This window comes from Diabrotica virgifera, chromosome 5 (genome assembly GCF_917563875.1).
Source record: "Diabrotica virgifera virgifera chromosome 5, PGI_DIABVI_V3a".
NCBI lineage: Eukaryota > Metazoa > Arthropoda > Insecta > Coleoptera > Chrysomelidae > Diabrotica > Diabrotica virgifera.
Genome location: NC_065447.1, coordinates 119,739,244 through 119,751,872, shown reverse-complemented (window position 1 = coordinate 119,751,872; position 12,629 = coordinate 119,739,244). Strand labels below are relative to the sequence as shown.

The following is a 12,629-nucleotide window of genomic DNA, read 5'->3' as shown; positions in this document are numbered from 1 at the left end:
AAAATACGTCAAAATTAAAATCAAAACGGCAACTGGTGTATGTTTTCAAAAAAACTGATAGTGTGTAAAAACTTTATTAAAATTCAGCTAAGTACTATCAGCATATCAAAATACCATCATCAGAGCTATCGTCTCATATGTATTGGGACCGTGCAAGTTCGGCAAAGCGACCCCTATTTCTTCGCTCTGTACTTTTATTCGCACTTTTAATTATATTGGCCAATTATATTAGTCCTGGTTACTGGATAATTGTCAAGGCCATAGTCCAAAAAAATAGTAAGAAGAAAAAATAAGATTCAGGTTATGTTATGAAAACGTGAACAATTGTATGTAGTAAATAAAATTAGTTATTAAAATGCAGTACTGCACTCAAAACACAATTAATTAAATTACCTTTATATAATAATTGCATATCATATCAATATTGTGGAGCAATATATAATTTTTCTGCTTCAATGACAGAAGGTATGAAATATACGTCAATTTGACAATTTCAATTGACAATATGAATTATTTAAGATAGTTGCAATATTTCTCCGCGACTCGCGCACGGTCGTTTCTCGTTTCCCTTTCCAAGTACTTGCACACCGCGAATAAATACCTCAAATGAAGAGTAATCGTTGAACAACGCATTACAAAATTTAAAATTGACCCATGGCTCAGCCTCTCGTCATGGGTAAAAACCCCTTAAAATATATATATAATTATCACATTGAATGTTAGTTCTAAACAATGGCTACCATTTTACATTTAACATTTTCTATTTAAGGAGATCGGTACATAGTTTCTGCTCCAATGCTATTCAAATGGGATTCATTTTTTTCGAATCCCGAGAAAACTAATATAAGTATTTTTGAAAAATTTAAACGCAGAATGAAAGATTACGTTCGAATAATACGCGTATTATTAATAATACTAATACGCGAGGGTCGAAAGTCCCTGAGAACTTCTATAATGTTTATTTTAATAAGTTACAGGGGTGAAAAACAAAGAGAAAATTTAGTGTGATTTTTAATTTCAAATATATCATTCAAAATAAACTTTTTATTTATTCTAAGGGACTTTTGGCCCTCGGTAATAATTTAGTCTTTCATTCTGTGTTTACATTTTTCAAAAATATTTTCCAAATAATATATTTCCGTGGTAGTATTTTCCAAATCTATCTTTGTTATGTACCATAAATTCAGTATCTTATGGACATGGTACAAAGAGCGAGTGAAGAAAGAGGACTTAACCTCAACATAAATAAAACAAAATGGATGCTGGTCAGCAAAATTCAAAAACCTGCCAGACAATTGAAAATAAAAAACCAACTAATTCGCCGCCGCCTACGAAAAGTATAACTCCGAAAAATGCCGTTAAGAGTAGAACTTTCAATGAACGGCGCGAAAAATATTACTTTCGATTATATGATTGTGAACATTATAATCCCTAATAAAGTGTTAGCGAAAAAATTTATTTTTTGAGGAGAATCAGCAAAAATCATCATTTCTGTTTATGGGTCCACGAAAATTATAATTACTAAAAAGTTCTCAGAAATAATTGTTTTCGTTGGCAGAAACAGAAACAGAAAGGGAAATAATTGTTTTCGTCGGCATCTATTATAAACTAAATATTTTCGTTATAATTATTTTGGGAGTTATAATCTTCGCGGACACACATATACAAAACAAATGTATCGCCAACACTTATCAAAGAGTTATTTTTTTCACTGGAACTGTATTAGGAATCACATTAATCATACGTACCAGCAAATTGAACACGTTGACTCGTATATATACCTTGGAACACTCGTCAACTCGAAATGGGATCAAACAACCGAAATACGATCTAGAATTGAAAAGGCCATAGCAACATTTAACAACATGAAAAATACATTCACCCATTCCGACATATCTCTCCCACTAAAAATACGGCTGCTAAAGTGCTATGTATTTCCAGTCTTGCTGTATGGCGCAGATGCATGGGCCCTGACGGAAACATTAATGAGAAAGCTGGAGGCATTCGAAATGTGGGTGTATCGACGTATCCTCAAAATATCCTGGACGACTCACACCACCAATGTAGAGGTACTGCGCCGAATGGGAAACAAAAAGAAATCTCTTTCATAATTAAGAAACGGAAACTTGAATACCTCGGTCATATTATGAGACATGATAAATATCATATACTCCAACTGATAATACAGGGTAACATAGAAAGCAACCGCGGACCCGGAAAAAGAAGACACTCATGGCTTCAAAACTTACGCCAATAGTTTGGACTAACATCGATCGAGTTATTCAGAAACGCCGCAAACAAAATTAAAATTGCTATGATGATAGCCAGCGTCCGCAACGGACAAGGCACATAAAAAAGAAGAAGAAGAAGATCTTTGTCATACAACGCACTCAGTCAAATAGAATATTGTCAGCATATTGTCAGTCAGACAGTGACAATTTTAGATATTTAACACGGCTTTCGGGAATATTTTGAGTTGTTGATTAAATAATATTAATAGTGTATTTAATAAAAATAATTGATTTAAGACGTGAACTTAATAAAAAGTTAATTGTTTGTTATTTATGGACGATCTAAGCAGAGAATTGACCAGGATATATTCTTCTTCTTGTAGTTTCATGGCCTCCACCTCTTAGGTACTTGGCCAGTCCTCGTATTTAGACTAACTGGAAGGGAATCCTCTTTTCAAAGGGTCTGGATTTTTCCATATTCCCTTCTTTAAATTCATTGTGATATGATTTTCAAATAACTATTTTTATTTTATATTTTAATTTGAAATATTGTTAAAAATTGATTGATCTTTCTTAAGGTTTGGTCATTAATATTATGTAAGAGATTTTGTATTGAAATAGGGGTTGGACTTCCTATATTAACTAGTTCCTGATACAGGTCAAATTGATTTGTTTTGTTAATTGGGCATTCAAGTAACATATGAGTTATACTTCCTATCTGTCCACATTCACAAAAAGGAGTATCACTACAATTAATTTTAAACAAATGGTCTGGTGTGTGACAATGGCCCGTTCGCATTCTAATAATAGATGTTAAGTGCCTTCGATCCACAAATGTGAATTTGTGGAACCAAGGGTTTATAGAAAAATCACTTTGGCATTGTTGATACCATTTCCCTTTAGTTTTAAACTGCTTTGTCCATTCAACTTTAAACTCGTTTACAATTTTTTGTTTAATAAAAGGTAAAAAGTCAAATTTATCTATTTTAATGTCTGCAGGAACATTTAAAGTCTTGCCTATATTTGCCAATTTATCAGCCTCTGTATTCCCCTTTACTCCAGTATGGCCTGGAATCCAAGCTAAGATTATATTAAATCCTGCTTCCATTGACTCAATAATAAGTCTTTTAGTTAGGTTTACAATATGGTTGTTTGTCCCCCAGGTGGTGTTATGTAATTTTTGGATAGCACTTTTAGCATCTGAAAAAATTATTGCTTCTTTAATATTTTTTTCAATACAAACAGATACTGCCTTGTTAATTGCAATAATTTCTGCAGTGCATATTTGAGTGTGCTCATGTAATCTGGATGCATAGTTATAATTGATTGAAGGTATGTGTACCCCAAAACCTACTGTCCTCGACTCGGGATCTAAAGAACCATCTGTAAATACCCATGTATAATTTCCATATGAAGCTGAAAATTCATTAAGAAATTCCTGATGAGTATAGATTTCCATTTTTTTGTGGGTTGAGAAAATTGTCTGAAATGTTCCCGTAAGATAATTCAGTTCGATCTGAAAGCAGGATTTAATATTCTCTTTATATAGATTAATGAGGTATTTGTCAAAATTATTTTTGATTTCAATCAAATATGGTGGCTCTTGTGATTTCCAAAATCCTATTTTATAATTTACTTTGGTTCCCAACTCTGACAGGATTTCGTTCAGTGGATTTTTCAGATCAGCTAGGATTTTCAGATAGAACTTAGCGCACAGTATTTTCCTTCTTGCATCTAATGAAATTTCTCCACTTTCTGCTAGCAAAGCATTAGTGGGGGTAGATCTCATACAGCCCGTGATGATTCGTAAAGCTTTAAACTGAATTTTATCTAATATTAAGAGTGGGGACTTACTACAGGGTTTTAATATTGAACATGAATAATCCAAATGGGGTCTTACGATTCCTTTATAAATTAATGAGACTGTATGGGGGTTTGCTCCCCACCAGGTTCCACATATTGCCCTCATTATATTCAAACCTTTTTGAGCTTGTGTTTCGATACGTTTAATATTTTCAATCCAGTTAAGTCGATTATTGAATATTGTCCCTAAATATTTAATTGATTCTCTAATAGGAATTATCTCTCCCTCTATTTTTAACGGAATATTATTGGTGATGTTTTTCTTTTTGTTAAAGATTACTGCAGAGGATTTACCATGGGACAAGGGTAGTTTATTTTCTGTTAACCATTGAGTTATGTGAGTAAGACATATATTAGTTAATCTTATAAGATTATTTATATCTTCACCAACTGTTATGAGGGCTAGATCATCTGCATATTGAATTAGCCTGAAATTAGATGGAATAATGTCATGTAGCGCTTTGGTATATATGTTGAATAGTAGTGGGCTCAGGGGCGATCCCTGAGCCAGCCCTTTATCAGTGATGTTGGGTCCAATTATTTGGTATTCCCTATCTCGGATATAAATATTTCTGTTATTTAAGAATTCAAAAATTAGGTTATTATATGTATATGGTATTTTTAAATCCGCCATTTTTCTATATAAAAGGTAGATATCTATATTATCATAAGCAGCTTTTAGATCAAGGAAGACCGTTAAAACCGCTTTTCTCTCAGTAAAAGCATTAAGTACTATGTGGGAAAGCGCTACATGCGCATTACTACATATATTCTGTGATCCAAGTATTTTGTTGTTAAAGATGTTCAAAATTGTATGCGTTCCATAGTAACAATATGTTATTAAAAAATCACTTTTAACACTTTTCCTCTTTTCTCGATTGAGTATTGGTTTTTGTTGTACAGTATATAAATATTATTACAATCACTGAATACATAATTAGTGAAAAAATTATATTTAAACTGGGGAGCAAAATTAACCGGACACTTTATGGGTCATTTTTTATGTCTCGAATTTCTTAAACCTGTGATCCGATTTAAGTGATTTTTTATTATGTTATAGAATTATTATTTAATAATATCGCTGTAATAATATTGTTTCTAAACAGGTAAATTTTCATTGTATACCGGGTGTACCAATGAAACTGTGTTTTTTTCTCTAACTTCGCATCACCCTGTGGAATATTCTACCCTACTATTCGCGGTATGCAAGTACTTGGAAGGGAATTGAGAAACGATCGTGCGCGAATAGCGGCGAAATATTGCAACTTTCTTAAATAATTCATATTGTCAATTGAAATTGTCAAATTGACGTACATTTCATATCTACTGTCATTGAAGAAGAAAAATTATATGTTGCTCCACAATATTGATATGATATGCAATAATTATATAAAGGTAAATTTAATTAATTGTATTTTGCTTGCAGTACTGCATTTTAATAACTAATTTTATTTACTACATACAATTGTTTACGTTTTAATAACATAACCTGAATCTTATTTTTTCTTCTTATTACTTTTTTGGACTATGGCCTTGACAATTATCCAGTAACCAGGACTAATATAATTGGCCAATATAATTAAAAGTGCGAATAAAGTTGCAGAGCGTAGAAATAGGTGTCGCTTTGCCGAACTTGCACGGTCCCAATAGCCTCATGTTTTCTCAACAGTCTGTTTTTGATTCATTCGCTTGTGTTGGGACCATAAAAAAGTTATGTACTTTAACAATGAGTAACGCTTTTATCAATACAGGGTGTTTTTAAATAAGTATGGCAAGCTTCAAGGGGTAATTCTACATGAAAAAATAATGACAGTTTGCCTTATAAACCTATGTCCGCAAATGCTTTGTTTCTGAGATAGAGGGTATTGAAATTTTTCTTAAAAACTAACAATTTAGTTATTGCTTTAAAACCGATTGAGATATGCAAATGTAATTTGGTGGGTGTTAAGACTTAGTTATTGTACATTTTTTAACATACAAGAAAGAATTTAATATTCACCATTATGATCCGTGATAATATGAGCCGTCATATTAGGGAGTTTTTGTTGCTACGTAACGTAACGCATCTCCGTATACGTAAAGCAGCTAACGTGTCGTAGAGGATGAATGTTAAAATAGGTAGTTTTTGTAACTGCCTTAACGTAACGTAAAGGCAAATCGTAAAGTCATTTTTAAATTCCGTTGACATTAAAAAAATAAAACAATGTTCACACAATATACAATTAATATACAAATGTAAAAAAGATAAATGAATAATGAAATTGTATGTATACGCTGTGAGCTCGTACGTAGAGGGGATATTTACAAATTCGCGAGTGCCAGTAGTGGCAAGTCTGTAAACGTTTACCGGAAATTTGACATAAATGTCAAAGTGATTATTTTAAAATTAAAATTAAAAACATTAATTATAAAAAATATTTGAGTTTTTTTAATGTTCCGTAATATGTAATTTAAATTTAATCTAAAAATCTTAGCGCCATCTACACGATAATTGTGAAAGTATCCGAAGTAAGAAATTCATATTTTATCAATAGAACGTCAAAATGATTAGCAAAATCTTAAAATAATCGATTACATTTTAATTAATTTTTGCGTTGTAAATGTTAAGCGATAACAATTAAATAATAAATTTAAAAATTACCGGTGAAAGTTGAATTAGTAATCCGCTAGGAGCGCCACCAGCGAAGCTCAGAGCGTATACCTACTTTTTAGTTGTAAATTATTGTACCTACATCAGAATTCCAGTATACCTAATGTAAATAGTTTGGTAATATTTATTTGAAAATTTTACTGAAACTAGGTCATTTGTTTATCTAATTATTAATTGTGGTGATCACTGTATTTCTTAAATTAATACAAGATTTGTTTGTTTTGCTTTATTAATAGACAACTTAAAAACAATAAAATTTTAAATCTATTATGAAGTTCCAATTACAAACACAGAATAATTTTACTCAAATAGACTAAAGGCCGCGTCTCACCATCAAATAATTTGATCAAACTGGTTTGAGCAAACTGAAAGTGACAGTTAGTGACGTCACATCCTGAGTGTTCATTGTGGATAATAATGAAAAATTTTAATTTTAAATAAAGTACAAACAAGTTAGACAACTCAATATAAAAAATTTAATCAAACTAGACTGATAGTGAGAACACAGATTTTTAGAATTTCAAAAAAACTGCAATTGTGACGTCACTTTGACGTACTTCCGGAGTTTGCTCAAACTGTTTGATCAAATTATTTGATGGTGAGACGCGGCCTTAATATAGATTATAAACCAATATAACCTTAAAATGTTTATAAACGGGTCGTACGCTGATGAAATGTTCATTTGGTAGGTAATCGGGCAAGATCCTCGTGTGCAGTCGGTGACTTTCGTCTCGATAGGGATGCGTTCTCACGTACGTATCAGAGCGTTACTTTAGGTAATACGTATCGAGATACGGGAGTTCAATCATTAATGCGCAAGCGTACATGTCAAAAAGATGCGTTACGTTTACGTATTTGTGTGCACAAAAACTCCCTATTACCCGTATGCGCGCCAATGGTGAATATTAAATTCTTACTTGTATGTCAAAAAATGTGCAATAACTACGTCTTAAATCTCACCAAATTTTATTTGCATATCTCAACCGGTTTGAAAGCAATAAATAAATCGTCAGTTTGTAAGAAAAATTTCAACACCTATCTCGGAAACGAGCATTTGCAGACATACTTATAAGGCAAACTGTCATTATTTTTTTATGCAGAATTACCCCTTAAAGTTTGCCATACCTATTTAAAAACACCCTGTACTGATGAAAAGCATGGCTAGTTGTTAAAGTACCTAACTTTCTTATGGTCTAATGTAAGCAAATGAATCAAAAACAAAATGTTGAGAAAACATGAGGCTACAGATGGATTTTAATTTCAGTATTTTATAAATGCTAGAATATTCCACAGGGTTGTGCGAACTTTGAGAAAAAAACACAGTTTGACTGGTACACCCGGTATACAATGAAAGTTTAACTGTTTAGCAACAATGCTATTAGAGCGATATTGTTAAAGAATAAGGCTATAATATATTAAAAAATCACTTAAATCGGACAACAGGTTTAGTAAATTTGAGACATCAAAAATGACCCATTTTTAAGGTGTCCGGTTAATTTTGCACCCCAGTGTATTAACTGAATTAATAATTTGCAATTATACAAGTAACAGTTATCCAAGAACATTCAAAACGTGCCATGGGATTCTCAACTGTTGAATTCCTGCTTCCCTAATAGGGAACTTGCATAAAATTTTAAATTCGAAAAAACTGTTATAAATCACAACAGAACATGATTTAAAACATTATCAAATATTAAAAAGTTTTGTTTGGCTTTCGATTGGCCCCTAAAGATGATTAAAAATTCAAATTAAAACAGGTGGCCCAAAACGCGTCGTGACGTCATTCGTTTAAATTATGTTTACATTATTCCAAAAAAGTAAACAAAATTTAAAATTAGACATTATAAATGTCAGTAGAAAATACAATGTAACCTCACAAGTCTTTTTTAATCGTTTGAACTATTTTAAATGTCATTTAATAGTGTCAGTGTCAAAACGAATGCCAAACCTAATAGGGAACTTGTACATTTTTTATTGCATAATAATATTCAGTTTCCTTTAAAAATAAGATTTCCAAAATTTCACGCCTTAAAACCTCATAATAACAGAAGTACAAATTTAAAATCTATATATTTTTCTTGTTTTCTGGCCTTGGTTTAGAGAACCTTTAGTCAATTTAAAATAGTTCAAACGATCAAAAACACTTGTGAGGTTACATAACTGTATTTTCTACTGACGTTTATAATGTCTAATTTTAAATTCTGTTTACTTTTTTGGAAGAATATAAACATAATTTAAACGAATGACGTCACGACGCGTTTTGGGCCACCTGTTTTAATTTGAATTTTTAATCATCTTTAGGGGCCAAACGAAAGCCAAACAAAACTTTATTTTAATCTTTGATACATGTTTTAAATTATGTTCTGTTGTGATTTATAACATTTTTTTCGAATTTAAAATTTTATGCAAGTTCCCTATTATTTTAAATCAAAAGTCATGAGAAACTATTTGTAGAGGACTGAAATCTGTATTAATTAAAAACAAATGTTAAATAAAATTGTTCTACGAATTAAACACATTCCAAAATTTTGCAAAAATGTAAAACAATTGCCAGAGTATTATTAGTCCAATCGACCTCTAAAAGTCAGATTTGATCTCTGAAAATCTTATGAACAAGCTGTTTTTGGCTAAAAATATAAATTTTGGGACCCCAAAAAGATGCAAACCTATTTGCCACTCATACCCCCGGGCTTCCTCCTAAAACCACCCCTCGTATAGGGGAAACCCGAAAACTTCATATTACCAAGAATATGTTTATGCCGTATAAAAAAAAATGTTTTAAACAACAAAATAACTCAAATTTTGTACAAAAATGATTGTTAGCATTTTTTGTACAGAATTAACCATTCTTTTGGATTTTGAATGTCAGTAAGGCGCGCGAACTTGATTTTTTAAATAGAATTTGTATCAACTCGACGGTAAAAATTCGATATCTTTGGATCAGAGTATCCTATTAACAAAAATAAAAATACGTTTTAAAGATAAGAATGCTGGTATCCAATTGTTGCATTTTGAGAAAATGAAGTCAGTTTCTATATAAATGTTAAATAAATCAATGTTATGCGATTTGTGCCATTTTTTTAGGATTCTCATGAGATCGATATAATTTATTATTTTCATTCACTGGTAGCTATGGAGTTTCCATTATTGGAGTAGAGCACAGTCTTCAAAACTTGTAACATGATATTTCGATTTTGAGTTTTTTGGCAACCAATATGAGGCATTTGAAATGCCTATGCCTAAAGCACAGTAAATTTAAACTATCACATTACAAATGATCTCACCTCAGGGAAAATGCTTCCACGAAGAATGAAGTGAATGGAATTTGTATCTAAAGTTGTTTAATTTCGGAAAACTTACTTGTGCTATCGAACAGAAGCAGTTTTCAACGTTTTAGATCGTTTGTAACGTGAAAGTTTAAATTGCTCTATGCTCTAATAATGGAAACTTTAAAGCGACCAGCCAATGGTAATAATAAATTTTATTGATCTCATGAGAATCGTAAAAAATGTGGCAAAATCGAGTAATGTTTATTTATTTAACAGCTATACAGAAACTAACTTCATTTGCTACAAAATGCAAAAATTAGACACCAAAGCTGAACATATTTTATCTTTAAAACGCATTTGGATGTTTGTCAAAAGGACGCTCTGATCAGGACCGTCGAGTTGATACAAATTCTATTTAAGAAATTGAGTTCGCGAGTAACGGACATTTAAAATCGCCGGTCGCTTCAAGCGTTGTTTCTGAAAGAACGGTTCATTTTGCACAAAAAATGCTAACAAAAATTTTTGTTCAAAATCTCAGCTACATTTTGTTTGAATCAATTTTTTATACGGCGTAAATATATTCTACGACGCACGGGTGGTTTTAGGGGGAAGCCCGGGGGTATGAGTGGCAAACAGGTTTGCATCTTTTTGGGGTCCCAAAATTGATATTTTTAGCAAAAGTTCGTATGATTTTTAGAGGTCAAATCTGACTTTTATGTCCAGGTGCACCAACAAATAAACGATTGATTTGGATTGCCCGTTTATTTTAAAATATTATCAAAAAACTGTCAAATTAATAACGGAAATTTTAACGATTCTCCCAAAAATATTAAATTTTAAACTTTTTCGAAAGAAAAGTGCTCTGTTATTATTTATTTAATAATGACGGTAAAAAATTTAATATTTTTCAGGAGAATCGTTAAAATTTCTGTTTTTAATTGACAGTTTTCTGACAATTATTATATTTTAAAATAAACGGGCAATCCAAATAAGAAAATCAATCGTTTAGTTATTGGTGCAACTGGACATTATGGTAGGGAAGCCCAAGCGGGGATTTTTGCAGTTACTCGAGCGCGTCAGATTATTACATGGGGAGAAACCTTGTACCCTGAAAATGTACCTCTACCATATATTGGCTCTTAATGCAGGGGAGTTCGTTAAGGGAGGGGGCGAAAAAAATCTATTCTTGGAAAAACTCGAAATCCTCAGATTAAGATAAGGTACGTTAGGTACATGCAAAACAGTGTATATTTCAAAAATCTCGACGATTTGAGCGGGACGTTAAGGAAATGGGTGAGCCCCAAAGTTTCACAAGAAAAAACCGAATATTTCGCGAAATGAATGACAGATCGAAAAACTGAAAAATAAATGCTCAATATTTTTCAAAAATATATTGAATGATACCAAACACGACTTCCCACGGAGAGGGGTGGGGGGTAAATTTAAAATTTTAAATACGAATCCCGCGATATTTCGCGAAATGAACATCAGATCGAAAAACTGAAAAATACACTTATTCAATGTTTTTGAAAAATTTATCGAATGGCACCAAACACGACCCCCACAGAGCTGGGGTGGGGGGTTACTTTAAAGTCTTAAATGGGAGCCCCCATTTTTTATTGCAGATTTGGATTCCTTACGTAAAAATAAGTAACTTTTATTCGAGATAATTTTTCGAATTATGGATAGATGTTGCTATAATCTAAAAAAACGATTGTTGGAAATGGAAAATTAAATTAAAAATGGAAAGTCCCCACTAAAATGGAAAACTTTACTTAACTTTCTTTTGGTTTTAGAACCTACTCTTCACAACCCAATAAGTCCCCATAACGCTCGAGTGACTGAACATTTAGCATACTTTGCTCCCCTACCATTAGAGGTCGATTGGACTAATCATACTTTGGCAATTGTTTTAAATTTTTGAAAAATTTTGGAATGTGTTTAATTCGTTGAATAATTTTTAAATTTGTTTTTAACACAGATTTCAGTGATTTACAAAAATAGTTTCTCATTACTTTTGATGTAAAATAATTAGAGAAGGTGGACTTCAACATTTTAGAATATCATATTGAGTTTCCTATGGCCCGCTTGTATTGACTATTCAACACCCGGTATATTTGTATACATATCGCCTACATCACATATACCGGTATACATGTCATATTTTATATAATATATACCCTATTTCACGAACATAGGTCTGTTGTGGATTATCTCGACAACGAATATTTTACTGTGCAAATTATGAAGAACGAAAGTAAATTGCAAAATACATTGTTGTTTATTGGAACAATTTATTAGAGCCATTTACTTTCGCCCTTCTTATGTTGCACACTAAAATATTCGTTGTCGCGATAATCCAAGACAGTCATATATTCGTGGAATAGCCCATTACTCATACATATTAAAATATATGAAAATCCGATTATACAGACAAAGAAAAATAAAAAAAAAACAGAAAAATAAATAGAAAAAATCTTCTTTTACGCAAGCGCAAAAAAGTGCCCCGTAGCCGATTTTAATGTTGACGTATTTTCGATCTACAAGGGATACTGCAAGCATAAAACCAAAAAAATAGGATGTTCGATCAACTTTTATTTAGATTTACTCTTGAAC

The 12,629-nt window shown here is 31.8% G+C and overlaps 1 protein-coding gene across 1 annotated transcript in view; it reads right to left on the bottom strand.

Moving 5' to 3' along the window:
* LOC126884314 (sister chromatid cohesion protein PDS5 homolog B) overlaps window positions 1–12,629 on the bottom strand; it is a 120,068-nt gene that overhangs the window by 54,819 nt on the left and 52,620 nt on the right. The gene's annotated exons all lie outside the window — the stretch shown is intronic.